We start from the raw sequence: 13,666 nt of genomic DNA on the forward strand, positions 1-13,666 counted from the left end.
TTTGATGGGTATTCTGCTCTTGGAAGCGTTGTAGGAAATCTCCTCTTAAGCACTCTTGAAGGCTGTAGCTTAGACATTGGGTAGAGACCTCTGTAGGAATTAGTCCAGAGTCGGTCGAGTGTAGATTGACACCCTATGCTTGCTTCCACGCGCCTGCGGGTCGAGCTTCGTTCTTAGCTGACAAATCTTGTTAAGTGAGTTCTCGCTGTGCTGACGTCCGTCGCGGCGTATCCACCAACATGCTCAGCATCAATCAGTCATGGAAAATTATCAACAGAAAGCTAATTTTTTGCATTTTTACTCTCAAAAGCAGACTTTTCAATGATTTTAAATGCAAACAAGCACTTAGCAAATAATTCAATGATGAATAGCTCTAGATCAAAATCAAATCACTTACCTAAAGCTACTCCTACAATCATATGGAGTATTGCATCTATGAGTAGAAAAACGCTTCAATGCCACACACGGACTAGCAAACACGTTTATCACCTCACAAACCACTCAACCACCACAACAACTACTCTAATCTACAAATCCTAACTAAATCTACCTAGTCGCAGACCCCGGCAAGACACACGCTTCTTGGCTATCCACTTGATCACGGAATAACCTCTTCCGGATCCACTTAAGAAAAATGTTATCGAAGAAAATAAGGTTTAAGTCGCCAACCATTTACCCTGGTTTTATGAAGTTTTCCATCAGCCTCCATAAGCTGGTAGCTTCCATTGACATACTTTTTCTTGATGATGAAAGGGCCTTCCCATCGGAGTAGGAGTTTCTTATCCTTGCGCGTGTCGAAGCGATTGTCGTAGCGGAGCACTAGCATTCCTTTCTTCAATTCTTTTTGCCGGAGATGCTGGTTAAAGCTAAGCCGTCTATGCTCTGCTTGTGCCGCATAATAATTTATTGCTTCTTCTCTGTCCAACTGCAGTCTTTCCAAGTCGATGATGTGATCTCTCAAATGCATGTTGGGCTGTTGAAGTTGGCTTGCCATTACTCTGAGACTTTGTAGTTGCACTTCAATGGGCAAGATTGCTTCCTTACCAAATACTAGATGATACGGTGTGAATCCCAAGGATGTGCGGAATGAAGTTCTGTAGGCCCATAAAGCTGGTGGTAGGTACTTATCCCAGTCTCCAGGATGATTGTTTACCTGCTTGGTAATAATTTTAGAAACCATTCCATTTACCTTTTCAACTAGGCCATTACATTGAGGGTAATATGGTGAAGAGTGCCTCCTTGTAATGCCCAGTTTCTGCATTAATTCTCCTACCAAGTCTGCTCTAAAACCTGGCCCTCTATCAGAGATGATCTCTAAAGGTGTGCCAAACCTACAGCATATGTGCTCATAGATAAACTTAGCTACCTCTACCGCTGTGATTCTAGTGGTGGTTGTAGCCTCTGCCCATCTAGTCATGTAGTCGACCCCCATGATAATGTAGAATTTTCCTGAGTGGGCCCTAAGTAATGGCCCAATGGCATCGATACCCCATTTTTCAAATGGGCCATATGAGAGAATAGGTGTCTGTGGTTCAGGCATAAGTGACCTAGTGCCGGCCTTTTGACACAACTTACATGTTTTGCACCAGTGGTGTACATCACGGTTGAGGCTAGGCCATATGAAGCCTGCCTGCAAGATTTTCCTACTTGTTATGTCTAGGGAAAAGTGACCACCACAAACCCCGTCGTGACAGCTAGCAATTACTCCCGTGATTTCCTGAGAGAGAGGGACCTTCCTGAGTATTTGGTCCTTACCCTTACAGTACAAACCATCATTGATGAGTCGATACCTTGTGGCCTTCCGCGTCAGCCATTGCTTCTGTCCCTTTGTTAAATCTGATGGGCATTCCCCTGTTTCCAAAAAATGCATGATGTCAGGCAAGGCATCACTTCCTTGAAATAGAGGGATCTTTAGTTTTATTGTTCCAACCACCACTTCCTGTAGTCTTTCACTTGCTAGGGCATCTGCTTCTTGGTTTTGAGCCCTTGGGATATGGTGTATTTGAACTTCTTCAAACTTACCCAACAAGGTTTTTACACCACTTAAGTGAGTCCTTAAACTAGGATTCTTGCATGTCCATGCTCCATTTACTTGCCTTACCAGAAGTAGAGCATCCCCAAATACATTAAGGCGTTGTACACCTTGCAAGACGCACCATTGTAGACCCTTGGTTAGTGCTACATACTCAGCTTCATTGTTAGAATGTGAATCTAACAATTGGCCCAACGAAAATACCTTTGTCCCTTTGTCATCAAAGACCACTATGCCTGCAGCTGCTTTGTCGGATGCTCGCTTGTAGGCTCCATCAAAGTAGAGAGAGTATGCTCCTTCTACCATCGGTGGTACTGGAGGTAATCGGACTTCTCCTTCCTTAGATTGCTTCTCCTTCCTTTCAAAGACTTGGTAGGTCATGAGTCCCCCCAAACTTGCCCTTGTCGTGCTTTCTACCTGTACCGTGTAGTCAAACTCTTGCAGACGAACTAGCCATTTAGTAATTCTAGCAGACACATCCATGTGTTGTACAACATAGGGAAATATTTCATCCGTGGTTAGAATCGCAAATTGCTTAGGCAGCAAATATGACCTAAACTTTGTAGTTGCAAATCTAAGAGCTAGGACTAAGTGTTCCACATGGGTGAAACCTTTCTCTCCTGCTGTCATCATTCGACTAGAGAAGTAGATTGGCCTCATGAAAGATGTCACCGTATCCTTTTGGAGTAGCACAGCCCCCAATGAGTCATCACCAACACTTGAGGTGACATAGAATTTTTCATCCCACTTAAGTGGTGAGATAGTTGGCAGAGTGGCTAAGACCTCCTTTACCTTGTTGTTGTGATGTTCGCTTTCCTCGTCCCAAGTGAAAGTTGATCTTTGAGTGAGTTGTTGCAGTGGTAGAACAAGTTGTGATAGTAGATGTATGAATCTACTTAAGTACCCCACCTTCTGTAGAAAAGAGACCAGTTGACGTGCGGTCGTTGGTGAAGGTAGGGCTATGAGTGCGGACACCTTACTTGGGTCGGCGTTGATACCTTTTGCTGAAATTTCATGGCCTAGTAGAATGACTTTACTCTCCCCAATGTGGCATTTATCCACATTTAATTGCCCACCTAGGCTCTACAACTTGGCCAAACCTTCAGTTACCTTTTCTAAATGTGAAATACGGGAGCTATATATACAAAAATCATCAATGAACACTCTTATGGATGTTCCAAAGAACGGTTGAAAAACATATGTGACATATCTTTGGAATGTGGCAGGTGTATTTGTGAGACCAAATGGCATAACCCTGTATGCAAAACAACCCCATGGCATGATAAAAGTGGTTTTTAGCTGATCTTCCAAGGCTATGCGTATTTGAAAGTATCCAGAATAACCATCACAGACGGTATAGCATTCAAAACCCGCTACTTCATTCAGAATTTCATCCAAGAAAGGGAGAGGAAAGTGGTATCTCTTTGTAGCTGCATTTAGTGGTTTGTAGTTAACACAGACCCTCCACTTACCATTCTTTTTAGGCGTCACCACTACGGGTGACACCCATTCTGAGTTTTCTACAGGATAGATGAATCCCGCCTCTAGCAGTTTCCTTACCTCGGCCAAGAGTGCCTTTTCTTGTATGACCCCCAGTCGTCGTAGCTTTTGCACAACTGGTTTTACCCCTTCCTTCAGCTTAATATGATGTTCCACCACTGTAATGCCTGTGATTCTTTCATAGTTGTCAATGAACAGGTTAGGAAATCCCATCAACATTTGCAAAAAACTATCTTTCTCCTCAAGTGTTAATTCCGTAGACAACATACCCTTCAACCTACTTCCTCCTAGGCTAGGTGATTTTCTCTCCTCTTCATTGGGTTGCCCTTTTGGTGATGGATCACCAGTTGTGCTTACCATTTGTGGATCCTTCATAATGATAACCATCACATCAATGGAACTATCACTTTCATCGGTGGATGTGGTCTCCTCCTCAGAACTGGAAGATTCGCTAGTGGTTTCATCTGCCGATGTTTCCAGATTCATTTGCTTCTGCTTGCCAATCCTCATGTCGTAGTAGATTGTCTCCCCTTTCTTACCGGTCATGCGTAGAAGGCCAGTACCCCAGTCCTGTTTTGCCTTCATGGCCATCAACCATGGCCTTCCCAAAATTAGTGGATAGCCCTCCCCCTTAGTAGGCATTACAAAAACATCTACCTCTACCTCAGTGTTGAAAGCTTTGATTTTCACGGCACTTACCACACCCACACACTTTACTTTTGCGTTGTTTGCCATCTTTGCCTTGCATGGAGAAGGCCTGTCAACCTCGAGCCCTAATCGAAGCATCATAGCTTCGCTCACTACACAGATTTGTGCACCTCCATCAATGTAGGTGTTTCCAACCCTCTTTCCTTTTATGTTTACGTCCATTAGGAGATTTCGGAGGTCTTTTGGAGGGCCTTTTGGAAGAGAGAGGAAAATAAGCTCCTCCAATGAGAGAAGAGCCTACGTTACGTAGAAAAATAGATTGATATTAACAAAAATATAAAAGGTGTCCCTCTCCTCATTTAATAATCTAGTGGTCCTTGAAGACGAGCACTCTCTTTCATTTAATGCGAGCACCTTTTTCAGAAGGTAGATGCGGTGCATTTGATATGGGCTACGTCATCACTAGAACTCAAAAAGTCACAAAACTATCAAGTGGTGGAAGATTTTGAAACTTTTGATATTGTCAATCCGTCCGGAACGCACATATCTCCTAGAAATGAATGTCCAATTGCCTCGCTCAGACATCCAAAGAGGCAAAAAAATGTCAAAAAGCCCTAAAGGAACATTTTACTAACGGCGCGCGAGGGGCCATTCCAAAATTTTGTAATGCCTCCTCGCGCGCCGTTAGTAAAAAGCCCCCTTTTCCTCTTTTTAGGGAGCTTTTTGAGAGGAAAATGTCCAAAAACCTCTAAAAAGGGGCTTTCTGGAAAGATAAGTGTCCAAAAATCACTAAAAGAAGCTTTGTACTAACGACGCGCAGAGGGGCATTCTAGAATTTTGGAATGCCTCCTCGCGCGCCGTTAGTAAAAGGCCCCTTTTTCCTCTTTTTAGGGAGCTTTTTGAGAGGAAAATGTCCAAAAACCTCTAAAAAAGGGCTTTCTGGAAAGATAAGTGTCCAAAAATCACTAAAAAGAGCTTTGTACTAACGGCGCGGAGAGGGGCATTCTAGAATTTAGAAATGCCTCCTCGCGCGCCTTAAGTAAAAAGCCCATTTTTTGGGGTTTTTTGACATTTTTTGCCTCTCCGGTTGTCTGAATGAGACAAGTAGACATTCGTTTTTAGGGTATTTTGGCGTTCCAGATGCATTGGTGGTGTCAAAAGCCTCAAAATCTATCACTATTTGACAGTTTGTGACTTTTTAACTTTTAGTGATGACGTAAGCTGCATTGAATGCGCCGCACCTTCCTCCTGAAAAAGACGCTCGCATTAAATAAAAAAGTGACCGTTTTCAAGGACGATTGGGAATATAAATCTACTTTTTAGAGTGTCTGGTTGTCCTTTTGGATGTACTCACAAGGTGCAAGTGCATTTTATAAAACGTTTCTAGAGAGAGAAATACAATTTCTTACAAGGCCCTCTAAATGACCTACAAAATTTTCTAATGGGCAATTGGAAGGATGTCATCCATGTTGCATCCCGAAATTGCTCCGGCTACCTTTGTTTTGGAGCGTCTTGTACTTACCATTTTAGACCATTGTCGCCTTACTTTAGGTACAAGATGTAGCAGCTGTGGCCATGTAATCTTCGGTCCTTGCTCTGCCACATCCAATGTTAGATCATAGGGCTTTGAACTTTCCCCTAGCTGGAAGTCGGTGATGCCCAATTTCCGTCGTGGCCTGGATGGCCTCTTGCTAGTTTCTCCTCTCATGCTTCTCTCATCATCTGATTGTGTAGCCTTCTCCCTCCTAGCTCTTTTCACAGTCATGGCCTCAAGTGGTTCTAAAAAGGTTACCTCCTCCTTACCCTTGTCCCTCTCCTTTGTTCGGGGTGGATCCACTACTATGGCTTTTCCTTTCTCTTCTAGCCTTATGATGTTTACAGGGCGATCAGGTGGTGGGGCTGGTGGAAGAGGTGGGATGGATGCTTGTGGTGGTGCCTGGGGTGGACGTAGAATTTGTGTTGGTGGGGCTGGTGCTCGGGGTGGGGGTGCTCTTTCTCTAGGGGGTGACAATTGGTTCCTCCTACCTCCTCTATTATAGTTTTGTCGTGGTTTGGGACAATAGTACATACCGTGACCATCTTCTCCGCAGTTGTAGCAATGATACTCCCTGTTTTGTCGTCGTGCTCTTCCAGGGTCTTGATCTCTTTCTTGACTCCTCCCTTGCTGTATTAAGTAGACAGACAAATTCTGCAGTTGGTCAGTAATATGGGCCAACATATCTTGTTGGTCATCTCTTACCCCAAGAGCTGGTGGTGGTGGTGGAATGGTGGTTGTCGTAGTTGCTGGTCGACATGATGTTGTTGTTTCTGTTGACTCGGTTTCTTTGGCTTTCATTCGCAGCTTCTTGTCCTTAAGGCGAGCAATCTCAACGGCTAACTCGTACGTAGCCGGGAATCTACCTTTCACCTTCTCCTTGAGAAGCGACCATAAGCCATGCGCGAACTGATCTTTTTTTAGGAAATCGGGTGCAGCTTCCCCCCTTGCCAGTGACTCAACCCACCGTTCCCACAAATCTACAAATTTGGACTCATAGGTGGCATATTCTAAAAGACCCTCCTGCTTCAAGTCTCTCAACTTGTCCCACAACTTTTCTGAAGTGGTACCTCCCCCAAAGCGCCTCTTAAAAGCAGTTTTTAAGGGTTCCGAGTCATCCTTGGTTGCTTGTGGAAGTGCATTGTACCATGATCTAGCTTCTAGCTTCATGAGATGCTTAAAGATTCTAACCCGGGATTCATCCGTATCTTTGTTGCTCGCTACACATGCTACTTCAAAGTCATCTAGGAAGTCTGTTACCAAATCCTCCCCCTTATTTCCTTTAAATGTTGGAAATGCTACACTTGCCATGAATACTGAGAGAGAGCTAGAAAGACACACTGCTTAACTTGCAAAAGTTTTTTTCTTCTTTACAAGGAGGCGTGTATACCCTCTTATACTAGGACATAGATTAAAACTTCAAACGGTACATTGCCTTGTACCAAAGGTAAGACAAATGGTTGATCTGATGCCAGAACCTCCAAAAACCGCTCCCCACCCGGCATGGTGTCAATGACGTGCTGGTAGTGAGCCTTCAAATCCAGTATTACCTTGATTGAGCGTACACGTGTTGGTATGTGTGATCTGTCTTGAGGTAGGTTGTACTGATTCATGTGAAGCTTAGAGGTGCTTAGTCACTATCCGAGCTTGTGGGAGAGGGTGGTGTTCTTTCCTGAAACAAACTCAGTAGATCCCTAGTTTCTCTACTGAGAGTGTGAGCCAATGCTTCCGTTATCTGTGCTGCAGCATCAGGTGCGACTTGAAAACTGGCTGTGATAATTACCTCGGTGACTTGAGTTACCCAATTCTCAAAGTAGAATAGTGTTGATTCTCTATTGTGTAGAGCTCCTTCCATTTTGTTGTTGTGGGTTGTATCGTCGGCAACGGCGCCAATGTTGCAGGAGCGCATCACTCCACCCATAAAGTGCATGTAGCACAACCTAGATCAACATAATGTCAATCGAGGACATAGAAGACACGATAGACACACGGAGGAAATCTCGTTAGCTTGTCAGGCTGAGACCATCCTACACATACAACACACTAGAAGGCCAACTAAACCACAACCTAGAGTCTAGCTACTCTCAACTATACCACCTAGCTCACATACACACAAACGGAAGGAAACTCACTAAACCATACCAGAATCGTATGAAACTTAAGGAACACCATCCCCTTGGTAGGATAGACGTGTCCCTAAGCCTCTACACTCAAAACCCTAGCTCTAGACCCATCTGCATAAATTGCGTATAAAGATAGAGCCAAAATCTGAAAGTGCCTGAAACTGAAATCTATGAGTACTTATGCGTAGCTTATGTCGCTACAATCGTAATGACTACTTGCACGCAGAAAATGGACATCGTTTGATATACTTACAACCACAAATAGCTCGTAGATACGTGAACGTGTATGCTTTGTTCCATGAGAAATGCTTGGTGTTGTCGCGTACCTCTTGCTGAGGCTAGCGCGATGGTGCAGTCGGATCCACAATGCGATGAACGAGCGGGGAGTAGTGCCAGGATGAAGCTTACGCTCTCTCTCTTCCTCTCTCACACACAGTAGACGGCAGCGCTAAAACCATGATTATGATAAAAGTTCTCTTACAAAAATGGCCTAGGTACCTTATATACTAACGTCACCTTATGTTAAACCTAAAATAGAGTTTGAGAGTCAAATGGCTTTGTATTTACAATTTGGAAGTGCCATTGCACCCTGGCTTCTGTAGTTGGACTACCTACTTATTACAAATGATGTTTATGACCATAATCTGTAGCATTCCATAACTCTCAAAGAATAAGGCTTTGTTGAGTTATGTCATGTTGTTGACCTAGCCGTCAACAGTAACACCATACCCATTGTACATACGCAAGCTTTCAATAAGTCAATAAAGAGCTCTATTTTGGTGTACATGATTTTTGTAAAAGATTCTCAAAATGAACCTAATGCTTTAGCAAAATAAAATATAAATAATCACAAGGAATTATAGTTATCCAATTTTCTCAAGGGATTTCAAGATGTTTTCATTTTGACGACATCCCTTGTGAACTACCTCTAAACGAGGCAATGATGCCCATGCAATTGAAATTTTTCCAGGAAGTTCACCGCCTAATAAACCTCCTTATAGAGTTTCTCATGCTCAACAAGAGGAGATTATGCGGCAAGTGCATGAGTTAGTTGAGAAGGGCATGGTTAGGCCTAGCTCATCTCCATTTTGCTCACCCGTGTTATTAGTACAACAGAAAGACGACACATATCGTATGTGTGTCGACTATAGAGCACTAAATAGGATCACTATCAAGAATAGGTTTCCCGTTCCACGAATAGAAGACCTATTTGATAAGCTACAAGGGTCGACCTACTGCAGTAGAATTGACCTAAAAAGTGGCTACCATCAAATAAGGATAGTTGATCAAGACATTGTAAAGACCGCATTTTGCACTATGTTTGGTCTTTATGAATACATTGTCATGCCTTTTGGTTTGACCAATGCACCAGCCACATTTAACCGCTTGATGGAGAAGCTATTCAAGCCTCACCGAACCTTTACTAGAGTGTTCTTTGATGATATCATCATCTACTCTAATTCACTAGACGAACACAAGAAACATCTCCAGGTAATATTTCAAGTCTTACGAGAGAATAAACTTTATATTAATCCAAAGAAAAGTGAGTTTTTCTTACAAGAGATTCAGTATTTAGGTCATATTATCTCTTAAGATGGCATCCAAATGGATTCATCAAAGCTAGAGGTAATAAAAGGATGACCTAATCTAAGGAATCTTCATGAACTAAGAAGCTTTCTAGGTATGTGTGCATATTATAGATGCTTCATAGAAAAGTTCTCACAAATCGCGGGACCATTACATAATCTAACAAAGAAAAACGTTAGGTATACATGGTCTTCCAAGGAGAACAATGCTTTTGAAAAGCTTAAAGAAAAGCTTATCTCTCAACCTGTGCTTACACTGCCAGATCTCTCAAGCCATTTGAGGTCCAATGTGACGCTTGTGGTGATTGCCTTGGAGCTGTTTTTCTCCAAGAAGGGCACGCCATAGCCTATGAAAGTTGAAGGCTCGACCCTGTTGAGCAAGCTCTACGTATATATGAAAAGTAACTCCTTGTAGTTCTACATGCCTTAGACTCGTGGAAGCACTATTTATTGGGGACTCCTTCATTTTGCGGACGGATCACCAAAGCCTTAAGTACTTCATGACGCAGACCAAGCTCTCCAACAAAAAAATGAGGTGGGCAAATTTTCTTTCGCAATTTCATTTTCATATTGCTCACATTGCTGGCAAGCATAATCAAGTAGCCGATGCACTCTCAAGACGGCCAAGAGTGAATACAGTTTCCATAGCAAGTCACAATGATCTATCTCTATGATAAATGAGTGTACTATTGATCCCAATTTTAGAGATGTGATTTCAGCCCTGCTCTAGCGAAGAAAGAGGAACCATTTACTTTACAAGATGGTTATCTTCTCTATGGCAATAGACTATGCGTTACTAACTCACCACGTGAGAAAGTAATGTATGAATCTCATGCTCCTCCTTATGCAGGGCATAGAGAGATTCAATCTACCCTAAAAGGGATTGAAACATATTTCTATTGGCGTGCCATGAAAGCAAACATACAAGAGTATGTTTCTAAATGTGTGGTATGCCAAAAGACGAAGTTTGATAGAGGGAAGCAACCTGAATTGCTTCAACCTTTGCCAATCCCTAATTCACCATGGGAGAGAATATCCATGGATTTTATCTTTGGATTGCCTAAGTCTATCCATGTGAATACGGGAATATGGACGATAGTAGACACGTTCAGCAAACAATCTCGTTTTATACCTGTCAAAAAGACTATCAAAGCCCATCAAATGGCAACCCTCTTCATATCACAAATCTTCAAGTACCATGGCTTGCCGATGTCCCTAGCGTCGGATAGAGATCCTAGAATGATCAGTAATTTCTGGAAGGGTTTCTTTGAGTATTTAGGGACAAAGCTAAACTTCTCTTTGGCCTATCACCCGCAAACGGATGGCCAAAGTGAAATAGACAACCTAACAATTCTTGATCTACTAAAAGCCTACGTAACGGAAGTAGATCAAAGGTTCCAATGGGAGAAGTACTTACCCTTAGTGGAGTATGCCTACAATAATATTGTACATACTTCCACGAAAAAAGCACCTTTCGAGGTAATTGAGGGAATATCCAAAAGTCCCCTGCTACTTAAAGTACATGGGAAGATCTTCGCTGCAGATGAGTGCAGCCGAGACCTACAAGAATCTTTCCAAAAGATTAAGGATGCTATCTCTATCTCACAGCAAAGGCAAAAGGCTATTGTTGATAAGCACAGAAGAGCCCAAGCCTTTAAAGAAAATGATTGGGTCTTGCTTAAATTTCCTAAGGCTCAATTAAGGCACATGACGGGGAAAAATCCTAGAGGACACTAAAAGTACTATGCTAAGTTAGCAAAAAGATACTATGGTCTCTTTCAGATTCTTAGACCAATCAATGACATGGCCTATCAACTCAAGTTGCCCAATCATTGACTCATACACAATGCTTTCCATGTGAGCCTATTAAAGCCTTACAAAGGAGAACCACCTCAAGAACCAACTATTGAAGTCCCATCATATATCGAGGACCAAGAAGAGGTGTTGCAGTCCAAGTCCATTCTCCGACATGAAGACAAGGTATTAAGAGGCGGTAAGACTATCCGACAGTATCTTATTAAGTTTAAGAACTATCCTTTTGAAGATGTTAGATGGATGCAAGGCATACAATTAAAGGATAACCTAAACCTTGTCAATGCTTACAATGCTTCCCTAGAGTAAGCAAATGTACAAATATTTAAAATGATTAAAGTTTTTGTCTTATAAGACTCTCTTTTTCTTTATTGTGCACAAATGTTAAGTAGTATGCATGCTTATTTAGCATCAAGTTTGCGGAGACGATGTCTTCCAAACACCAAGTGATAGGACTAATGCGTAGACATGCTTGCGGGACAGGTTAGGCTCTCAAGCACCAAATGGATTAGTCATCCATTCTGGAACGATGTCATAGGGTAAGATAGGGATCCTCTACCCGCTAGAAAAAGGACTAATGAATTATAGGCTTTATCTTCTCTACCCCATAGTCGAGGACGACTATGATTTCAAGAGAGAAGTAGTGTCATAATAACTAATATCTAATCCTCCTAAATGATTTTGTCATGTTAAACTGATCATTTAATATGGAAAGTACCAAGGAAGAAAAAGCTAGAATATTGGTTAAGCTAGTAGACCGGTCACACTAGGGATCCAAAGGAGGGAAAATAGGGATCCAAAGGTGGGGCCATTTGCAAAAGAGCAATGTGCAACAATGGGCTTCAAAGACCCTAAGGTTCAGCTCATTAAGACTTCCAAAATGCTAAGATTCCAAAATTCAAAGTCTATGTCCAATGGTCAAACTCTAGGTAAAATTGAATGCTTATGTGAAGACCCTAAAGTCTTCACATATCCCTAGATAGGAGGGGGCGAGCCCAAATTGTAGGGGAGGAGAGAGAAACACACACACACACACACACACACACACACTAGCAATCTCTCTTTACACAAAGGGAATAGGGGACACATGTCAGCTCCCTAGCCCAGTTGCCCCCAAGATGCATTCAATTCCTATTGGATGGCCATAGAAGTGGACCAATGAGAATTAAGCTAGAGGAATTTAGTTTAATTCATTTAAAAACACTTGATAAAAGAACCAATAGAAATTAGGCTCTCTAGAATACTATACAGTCTTCCAAAGGGTCCAATGAGCATTTAGCAGCCCAATGGCTTACTGATTCATATTGGCCAGAAGACTAAGGGGTCCAATGAGAGTTTAATTGCATTATTTAATTACCTAAAGCTCTCACAAAAGGGGAGAGGGGGACACATGTCACAAAGCTATCACTTATGCTTCGTAATTATCATTGGCTAAGCTTTGCAGGGTCCAGTGAGATGCCAGCATGAGTAAAAATCATGAGGGGTCGACCAAGAGAGAGAGAGAGCGGGCTGATTTTGGCAAGGCATTATCACACACACACTCACACAATCTCATGTGTGAAGCAAAGAAGACTCTCTCTCCTTCTCAAGCTTTAATGGAAAGCTCATCATCTACTCCAAGCTTGTGAGAAGGGAAGCCTACACCAACAACTCTTGGCTTTGTGATGCAAATCCAACCAAGATCCAAGCTCCAATGCATGCTCATCTCCTCTACCATGCTAGTTACTAAGCTATGCTAAGCTTTTATGAGTGATTATGTGAGGAGATATACTTCTTTCTCGTAAGAATACTCCTTCTTCCTCTCAATCTACTCTCATATCCTGCTAGCTCTCACCATCTTCGAAGGTGAGTGAGGTCTTGAGTCTGAGACCGTGAGGGAATTGATGTTGTATTTTATAAGTGTGAGCATGGTGCTTGAAGCTTCCATCTTCATTGCACCAGCAAGTTATTGAAGGAACACAAATTATTGTATTGTAAAATGTCTCCCTTCATGGGGGAAACCTATAATACAAAGCCTTTTGGAGGGGGGAACGGCTCCATGTATATTCGGTCCTGAACTGTCGTCAATAGCTTAATTTCTCTCTCTTTGGAAGTATTATTCATGCCTATCTAACTAGGTGTTATGCATTTTTTTGCTCTCTCCATCCAAGCACTCTTGATATGCTCATTAGGAATCTATTCTAATGAAATGCTCAATATGTTTATGCTATTTTCCACTACACACAAGTTACTAGGTCATTCAATGTTACATATGGATATCATCCAATTGTGTAAGCCAGAGGGCAATGTTTGAATCAAGCTACACAAAAACAATGTGAATAGTTAAACATTTCATTTTGCAGCTAGGCACAAAGTGAAAATGCTAAATATACAGTGCACGTCATGCAAAAGTGCCATACAAAAGTATGGTGGAGAGTTGGCATTGTGGTCT

The sequence above is a fragment of the Adiantum capillus-veneris genome, chromosome 1, assembly GCF_014529385.1.
Source record: "Adiantum capillus-veneris isolate H3 chromosome 1, ASM1452938v2, whole genome shotgun sequence".
Classification (NCBI taxonomy): Eukaryota; Viridiplantae; Streptophyta; class Polypodiopsida; order Polypodiales; family Pteridaceae; genus Adiantum; species Adiantum capillus-veneris.